At 44.5% G+C, this 9,371-nt stretch overlaps 1 non-coding gene across 1 annotated transcript; it reads left to right on the forward strand.

The window, feature by feature from the left end:
- Window positions 1–451: 451 nt before the first annotated feature.
- On the forward strand, window positions 452–570 carry LOC145677211 (5S ribosomal RNA). Its single transcript, XR_014129689.1, has one exon. It is a non-coding gene; the product is annotated as a 5S ribosomal RNA (ribosomal RNA).
- Window positions 571–9,371: the final 8,801 nt, after the last annotated feature.

The following is a 9,371-nucleotide window of genomic DNA, read 5'->3' on the forward strand; positions in this document are numbered from 1 at the left end:
AATAGTTAAAATGTATATTACATTTTAGTGCTTCACGACTGAATGATCATCTGCCTTACGTTATCTCGCAGCTGAAGAGGATGCTACACTGAAAACTACCTTGCGTTATAAAGGGTAAGTGAAACATATCTTAAAAATATCTTTCATACATTTCATTGTGTACATTAAAGAATGTAAGTTTGCCTTTTTCCTGTAATCAATACTTAATAAAGGATTTATTTTTATTTATTTATATACAATTTCATACGTGGTTCGTGATAGTAAACTCGATAGGACATAGTGGCACTATGAACATCCGAATCACTCATCATTCGAACATTCAAATATTTATTCGAATATTAGTATATTCCAAGTAATGTTAACGACGTTAATATGCTTGCCTTTATAGTTAATAATGTCAATTCTTACTTAAAACATACTTCCTTAACAGGACATTGAAGAAAAGGTAGTTGCCAACGGCCATACCATGCTGAATATACCGGTTCTCGTCCGATCACCGAAGTCAAGCAGCATCGGGCCTGGTCAGTACTTGGATGGGTGACCGCCTGGGAACACCAGGTGCTGTTGGCATCTCTTTTTCAAATTTCATTATCCTTCAAGTACGAAAATACTAGAAACATTAATTTTATAGTACTTTCAAGAGATAATTTATCAACATTATTTCATAGCGATTAATCGATATTCTAAGCGTTATACCCACTATTTCTTACACTAACAGCCTGTTTATTTGCACGGCACATTAAAATAACCTGATTTCCGATCCGTGTGCACCTACTACTATACTTAACACGGAATGTATTACCACTTTTTAAAAGTAAATTATTATGACTAAGTGTAGATCTCCGGCGAGTAAATGCCTTTCGTATACAAGCACGACACATCTCCGCTATGTGCTTTACTTTTTTACTAACAGCATATAGAAATTGGATTTCAAGGTGTTTCTACATAACAGAATGAAGCAAATTTCGTGATTTAACTCTTTCGAATAATGTGTTGGTCCTGACAAGGACCGTTTGAAATGAAAAATCTTGAAGAAGATTTTTACTTAGAGCTTGTGTACTTGGTAACAGCCTTCGTACCCTCACTTACAGCGTGCTTGGCAAGTTCACCAGGCAAAAGAAGGCGCACAGCTGTTTGGATTTCCCGGCTGGTGATAGTTGACCGCTTATTGTAATGGGCCAAACGAGAAGCTTCAGCAGCAATACGCTCGAAGATGTCATTAACAAAGCTGTTCATGATACTCATAGCTTTGCTAGATATGCCAGTGTCAGGATGCACTTGCTTCAAAACTTTGTAGATGTAAATGGCATAGCTCTCCTTCCTCCTCCTCTTCTTCTTCTTATCTCCCTTGGAGATATTCTTTTGGGCTTTACCAGCCTTCTTTGCAGCCTTTCCGCTAGTTTTTGGTGGCATGATGACTCACTCGTTCAGCAAAATTAGATGTGTCCGCCGATTTATCGACTTCATTTAAATTACAGTACGTGTTTCAATTCGCGCCAACTGCCTTGCTTTTCATTTGATGCACTCGGGTGCACGCTTGAAGTAGTAACAAAACTGACTTGATTCATGGGAGGCCGCAATTTTTCCTCTCATCTTATTACGAAAGAATATTGAACAATGTCTGGTCGCGGCAAAGGTGGAAAAGTCAAGGGAAAGAGCAAGTCCCGCTCCAGCAGGGCTGGCCTTCAATTCCCAGTAGGCAGAATCCATCGTCTTTTGCGAAAGGGTAACTATGCCGAACGAGTTGGTGCTGGCGCTCCCGTGTATTTGGCTGCAGTCATGGAATACCTGGCAGCTGAAGTTCTTGAGTTGGCAGGCAACGCTGCTCGTGACAACAAGAAGACTAGGATTATTCCACGTCATCTGCAGTTAGCTATCCGTAACGACGAGGAATTAAACAAGTTGTTGTCTGGAGTTACAATCGCTCAGGGTGGTGTTTTGCCCAACATTCAAGCTGTACTTCTGCCCAAGAAAACTGAGAAGAAGGCATAAATGTAAGACCTATATCTCATACAAATCGGCCCTTATGAGGGCCACAAACCCCTTTATAGAGGAGATTTACGATTGAAATGAATTGTTTTCGATATACAGACTCATCAAAAGTGTCTGAGATAGTTGCTTAGTGTCATTCGAAATTCTCGCTGCTATTCGATTAATTAGTATGTGTAGTCGTCGATCGTAATTGAAGCCCATAGGAAGTCACACTATCTTTAGAATACTCCAAACAGCGATGTGCTTAGTTCCCACTACATTATTAATTATAAGATCATTACCTTTTGTATTGTCGCTAGCTACATTTTTTTGATATTTGCGTACATCGGGCTCATATTACCCAGAGGACAGGACAGTCGAGCCCAGATTCTCAGCAATGGAAGAAAACCTCATACCACATATTCTCATGTACTTCATGCTAGACAAAGGAATTTCCAACATTCTTAAAGCACTCATGTTTCTCTCTTGCGTTGGCTTGGCTGAAATTACTCTGTTCAATATGTTCTCGACATTTATTATTGTTCATTACTATGCCCCAATGACATCATGAACAGAGCGGATCAAAAAACTTTCCTAAATTTCTTTTGCAACATAGTAATGACATTAAATGCACACTTAAGTACGATTTATTCTTTGCAAGGTCGATATTCATATTTGTGTGATATGTGTTATATGTATATGGTTTGTAATACGCAACTACTCTTATTCTCTGATCTCAGAACTCATTTGCTACTGTGCCCAACGAGCGAGCCTAGGTTTCTTGTAACTACTGCCTTTCTTTAGTAAATAATGTGAAGTATACAATGCATTAACCTACATCTCATATTTGTATTACTCTTTATTTTACTAACCCGCTACGAAGTGTCATTAATTTACATGTAAATCACAATAGACACTACCGCAAAAGAAAAAAATCGAACCCAAGACCACGTAAACAAGATAAAGGACAAGATTCAGGTTTCTAACGCATTATTCGCCCCTCACAGCACAGTATAGAAGTTGTATAAGCCTCTATACGTACATCCTACTGTCAGAACAGAAATTCCGACTTGCGTTTCGCATCTCTCATGCTCGCTACTTCCAACAAATCGCCAATTTCCAACCAGAACCCCTTCTCCAGCATTAATACTGCTACATATGAATACGTATACATGAACGTACATAATGTAAAAAAAAACGTATGATTTTCTCAAATTAATCTCTCTACGTCTGTAATTTTGTGTGCATCAAAAGGCTTTAATGTAGTTACACGAATTCTTATAATCTAACAGAAAATCGCACAAAGTAAATCTTTCCCTTTATATAAATTTGTTGGCTCTGAAAAGAGCCGTTTATGCCAATTTTATATCCAAAATAGGAGGAACCCCAACTTAACCTCCGAAACCGTACAGGGTTCTTCCTTGCCTCTTCAAGGCATACACAACATCCATAGCTGTCACTGTCTTCCTCTTGGCGTGTTCTGTGTATGTAACAGCATCTCTGATTACGTTCTCCAGGAATACTTTCAATACTCCTCGGGTCTCTTCATAAATGAGACCAGAGATACGCTTCACACCACCACGGCGAGCAAGACGCCTAATAGCGGGTTTGGTGATACCCTGGATGTTGTCACGAAGAACTTTACGGTGGCGCTTGGCACCTCCTTTGCCAAGACCCTTGCCTCCTTTTCCACGTCCTGTCATTTCGATATGTTACTGCTTCGCTCACCACACACGAGAAATACAAGCCCAAGCAGCCCAAGACTCGTGGTTTTGTTCCTTCGATCATGCAGGGAAAGCACGGAGGAAAAACACAAAACGTGTCTAAGCCAATGAGAACTGTCCTTTTCGACTGACTTTATCCAATGAGAAATAGCTTGATTTAACGGTTTTGCTCTTTATATAACTTGACTTCATTCAGCGCGCAATTATTTGAAACAAGTCGTGACAGTTGCAATGGCACGTACCAAGCAGACAGCTAGGAAATCTACTGGAGGCAAAGCTCCTCGAAAGCAGCTTGCCACCAAAGCTGCAAGAAAGAGTGCTCCAGCTACCGGTGGAGTGAAAAAGCCCCATCGTTACAGGCCTGGTACTGTGGCTCTCCGAGAAATTCGTCGTTACCAGAAGAGCACTGAATTGCTCATCCGCAAGCTGCCCTTCCAACGACTCGTCCGAGAAATTGCACAAGATTTCAAGACAGATCTTCGCTTCCAAAGCTCAGCTGTCATGGCTTTACAGGAGGCAAGTGAAGCTTACCTTGTAGGGCTTTTCGAAGACACCAACTTGTGTGCTATTCACGCAAAGAGAGTCACAATCATGCCTAAGGACATTCAGCTTGCTCGCCGCATCCGTGGGGAACGTGCTTAAGTTTGAAGTTCTGGCACTGAGTTCAAAAACGGTCCTTTTTAGGACCAATACACTACTTAGAGATGCTGTTATCCTAACAAGGATCTTGTCCATACTTGTTATCTTTTTTTTTTAAATTCTCACGCCGTATGTTGCATAGTTAATACATCTACCTTCGTTTTCCTCTCGTTTCGTATATCATCCTATCTTTCAAGTATATTCTTTAGTTTTCCCCTATGTTTACCGATTGATTATCTTCGTTTTATGTGGTCAAGGATTCGATTTTGCCATATGTTGCATAAGTTAACTTCGATTCAACCACTGTTTGCCCTTCTCAACGTTATTAATCTCATAGAACTCGCAGGCGAAATATGTACTTCTTCCAAGGTAGCAAAAGTAATATTTTCTCAGAGGTCGCTGCTGTTGAATGCAAACGTTAAACTAAACTTTCTTTAAGTGTCTGTTTGTACTTAACATCAGTTCAATTGTACACCTACATTTCTGCTGGTGTTACTATTTTTCTTTATAGCAATATTACGAATTATAAGACGGTATCCGTGGTTATTAGCGTGTTCCCTTTTCCTAACACTTTCTCATTACACCAGTATTTCCATCATTCATTAGGCGTAATCACCCGTCTCCTTTATCATAAAAATCATAATAGTACGACGTTAAATTGAAACAGTCTACTTCACTTTCACGAGTTGTAATAAGTTCGAACATTTCTTTCACCCCAGCCTTGAAAAGAGTTGATTTTAGTTTAGTGTCCCTTTCAGCAGCAAGGCTGTTTCAAACGTGGACCTACTTATTAACGTGCAATGCGAAACATTTGAGCTCCCACCGAGAATCGAACCCAGTCAGCCTGCAAAAGTTTTTCTAACAAATGCATTAAGTGCGTTTTCTGTACTGTTTCGCTACTTGAAGATAGGAACAAGGAAAAAGTAAGTGATCACAAATTGACATTACGTAATGTGTTCCCCATTTTTTTTCGAGTACACCATTCTTGACACCCGTGAAAGCTTTCTTTCCCCACCCTCAATTCCCCTCTGTTATAAAGCACTTACATCAAGAAGTGCTTCGGTTAAAAAGAAAACTCAAAGTCCCTTGCGTGTATACTATACATTGCTATGAATGAACATGTGATAATGATAGGAAAAGCACAATTTTACTCTTCTCAAAGTATTTGATGGCTCTAAAAAGAGCCGTTTTAAAATGTCAGATGATTTACTGACACATTTACTTCTTCTTTGGTGCAGCCTTCTTAGCACTTTTCGGTTTTGCTGTAGCCTTCTTTGGCTTCGGGGCCTTTGGCTTCTTGGGAGTTTTTGCCTTCTTCACTTTAGATGGTGATTTCTTAGGTTTGGGAGCAGCAGCCTTTTTCTTTTCACCAGTCTTCTTGGGACGTTTAGCTGCTGGCTTTTTCGCAGGCTTCTTCTCCTTTGATGCTGATCGTTTCGCCTTGGTTGAAGATCCACCTTCAGGCTTCTCCTTCAGCGATGAAGCACTAAGCTTAAACGATCCAGATGCACCTTTTCCCTTGGTCTGAACCAAAGACCCAGAAGCAACTGCACTTCTCAAGTATTTCTTGATAAATGGAGCAAGCTTCTCGGCATCCACTTTGTAGTTCTGAGAGATGTATTTCTTAATAGCTTGCAGTGAACTTCCTCCCCTTTCCTTCAAATTCTTGATGGCGTTGTTCACCATTTCTGATGTTCTTGGATGAGAAGGTGTTGTTTTTGGTTTCTTAGGCTTTGCAGACTTCTTAGGAGAAGCCTGTGCCGGGGCTGCAGGTGCTGATGCCGTATCTGCCATTGCTTTCTGCAATAAACTCAACGATACTGAAGAATGAAATTTTCGCTATTGAGCTATTGAGATTTCTTGACGGTTTTCTGCGTGAAGTTTCGAGCCGAAGCTCCTGCCTTCCATGTGTGTTATTGACTTGGCAGCTGGATGCAGACGTAATTGTTCTGAAGGACTGCAACTGTCGCGAGTCCTTTGGGTTCTCTTCTTTCTAGCCTAACGCGGGCCTGGCATTGGATAAGTTCGTCTTGGCGGTGGTGGTCTGTTTCCAATCTGGGCGACTGCTGGGTTTGTTTGTGTGCGGACATTGTCCCAGAATCTTGTCGAAAGCGTTTGCCTTACCTCGCTGAGGAGAGGCAGTTCCAAGTCTTCATGTATTTGCACTATTGATGTGTCCAGGGAATGGCCAGTTATCGCTCTTGCTGCTCGGTTTTGTAGTGTCTGGAGGTGCCGAAGGTGGGATTGCGCTGCATGCTGCCAGGCTGGGTGTGCGTACAGCAGAAGGGGACGAATGCACATCACGTACACATTTCTTCGTGCTTCATGGGATAGTTGGGGACTGAGGAGAATCGGAAGGAGTGCTTTGAATCTTCTTGTGGCAGCTGCTGTCGTTTCGTTGATGTGTTGGGCAAACGTCAACTTGCTGTCTAGGATGACTCCTAAGTATTTGGCCTGTGGTTGCTGCTCGAGATGGGTACCGTGCAGCGTCAAGTGGTAGTCCCTCCTCTTGCGGTGCTTCCCGAAGTCGACGAGCGCTGTCTTCACTGGGTTGATTTTGATTTTCCACTTCTTGGTCCAGTCCTCTATGTAGTTCAGATGCCTCTGGAGTGCCACTTCTGCATACCTCCGGTTGTGGTTACTCGCGAAGATCGCAGTGTCATCAGCAAAGGTGGCCGTCATTGTGCGCACAGTCGTTGGGAGGTCGGCTGTGTATATACTGTAGAGCAAGGGGGATATGCATGATCCTTGAGGGACCCCTGCTCTAATCTGTCTTGCTGCTGCAGTTGCCCCAGCATGGTGCACTTTAAAGGTGCGATGTTGGAGGTAGCTGTGGATCACTTTGACTAGATATGGCGAAATTCCTGCTATCCGGAGTTTGTGGATGAGTCCGGAGTGCCACACTCTATCGAAGGCTTTCTCGATGTCGAGGAAAATTCCCAGAGTGTGGCCTCCGGCGTTGAACTGGTGCGTGATATTTTCTGTTACTCTGACCAGCTGCAGGGTCGTGCTATGGCCAGATCTGAATCCAAATTGGTGCTGCGGCACAATGTTCAATTCTTCTGTCTGCTGAAGAAGTCTTCGCTGGATGACCCTTTCGGCCACCTTGCTGATATGTGACAGGAGGCTTATTGGCCTGTGGTTCTTGATTTCTGATCTTGATCCTTTTCCTTTTGGTATCATGATCAGCCTGGCTTCCTTCCAGCAGGAAGGGTAATGGCCTGTTTGAAGGATGCCGTTGATAATTCTACATAGGAGGACTATCACTTTCCGTGGGGCATGCTTGATTGCTAGAGGAGGTATCCTGTCTGCTCCGGCTGCTCGCTTGGGGTGGATTCTTCTGATCAGTTGCTGAACCTCTCTTGGCGTGGTCAGTTGGTCTGCTGGGCATTGGGTTGGTCGTTGGATGAGCTGGAGGCTTTCCTCTACTGCTTCTAAGGTGGCTGGATCCGGTTGGATCTGATGTTCCTGGAACGTGCCTTCCCAATGAGCCGCGAAGAGTTCAGCTTGATCTGGAGCAGAATATGCCATGCCTTGTGGGCCTCGAATCGGCTGCGTACGAGTCGGTCCTTGGGTTTTCGTGATGGAGCGCAGGAACCTCCAGAAGTCCGGCGATGGTGCGTCTAGTTCTTGCAGCGTCTTGTCCCATCTCTGGATTTTGAGTCTCCTCAGTCTCTTCTTCACCCTGGCAGTGAGAGCGTTCCACAGTTGTTTGTATTGCAGCTGCCTCGTAGTTTGCCACTTCTTCCGCGCCCATCTTTTCATGTGGACCAGTGCGGTGGTGCGAAGTTCTTCCTGGTCTGCCTGCTGTCCTTGGTGTTTCGCCGCCCGAGTTGTTGCCAGCCGTAGCGCAGACTGCATTGATGATGTCAGAGATTGGGTCGCTGCATCTATCTCCGTCGGTGTTCCCATTGGAAGCTGTGTGTCCACCATTTCGGCCAAGAGTCGTGTGTATAGGTTCCAGTCGGTGGTCTTCTCCTGCGGTAGTTGGTTTGCAGGTGTGTAGTGCCTGATGGCTACGGTTGTTATCACTGGAATATGATCCGACTGTAGCGCATGGATGACATCTGGTCCGTCCAGGATTGCTACGTTGGCTGTCAGAGTCATATCCAGTATATCAGGCAGGTTCCCGTTCTTCGGATAGAAGGTGGGCTCCGTGGGTGCTGCTGGTGTGAGGTCTATTCCTCTCAGCGCTCGTTGGAGTGCTCTTCCATTAACGTTGGACACACGGGAATTCCAATCCGGATGCTTACAGTTTAGGTCACCACCGATGAAGATGCGGTGACCCAGTCTTCTTAGCAGCTGGAGGTCCGGGGCGTGAAGTGGCTGCGCTGGAGACTTGTACGCCGAGATCAGGTGCATCGGTCCCTCCGGTGAGTGTAGGGTTAGGCCTGTAGCTTCTATTGACTGCATGGCTGGTAGTGGGAGTGGATCGTGTGGTATCTGTCTCTTGACGATGACTGCCGTGCCACCTTTGATGCCTGGTCGATCTGTTCTGTAGACAACGTAATTCCTGATGCGGAAGATGTCGTGAGGCTTGAGCCAGGTCTCGCTGACGAGCGCGACGTCGACACTCTCCCTGGTCAGGAAGTCCGTGAACTCATCCTGTTGAGTTTTGATGCCATCTGCATTCCAACAGATCAATCTGATGTCCCGGTTGATTTTGGTGTTACTGGGATCCATCATCGATCAGTGCGGCGACAACTTCCACGATGGCGGTCATTTTGGTGACTTGGTCTTTGGCTTCGTTGATTTTGTGTAGGCCGGTCTTGAGGGTGTCAAGGAACTTCCTGACGTTCAATCCCGTCAGGAGATTCATTATCTCTTTCAGGGTGCTGACCAGGGAGTTGTCCACTGTTGCGGTGTTGAGGTCGGGCGGTGCTGCTGGCTCTGCTGTGATGGCTGCTGCTGTCCCAGCGGTGGCAGGTGGTGGTGTGGTTGGTGCGTTGCTTGTAGTGGTGGTCTGACTGTCTTGTGTGATTGGCTGTGTGATGGTCTTCTCCGGTTGGGGTTGTGTGGTGGGCGCGGCTTCTTGAG

Source organism: Thermobia domestica, unplaced genomic scaffold, assembly GCF_964235325.1.
Source record: "Thermobia domestica unplaced genomic scaffold, izTheDome1.hap1.1 HAP1_SCAFFOLD_692, whole genome shotgun sequence".
Lineage (NCBI taxonomy): Eukaryota > Metazoa > Arthropoda > Insecta > Zygentoma > Lepismatidae > Thermobia > Thermobia domestica.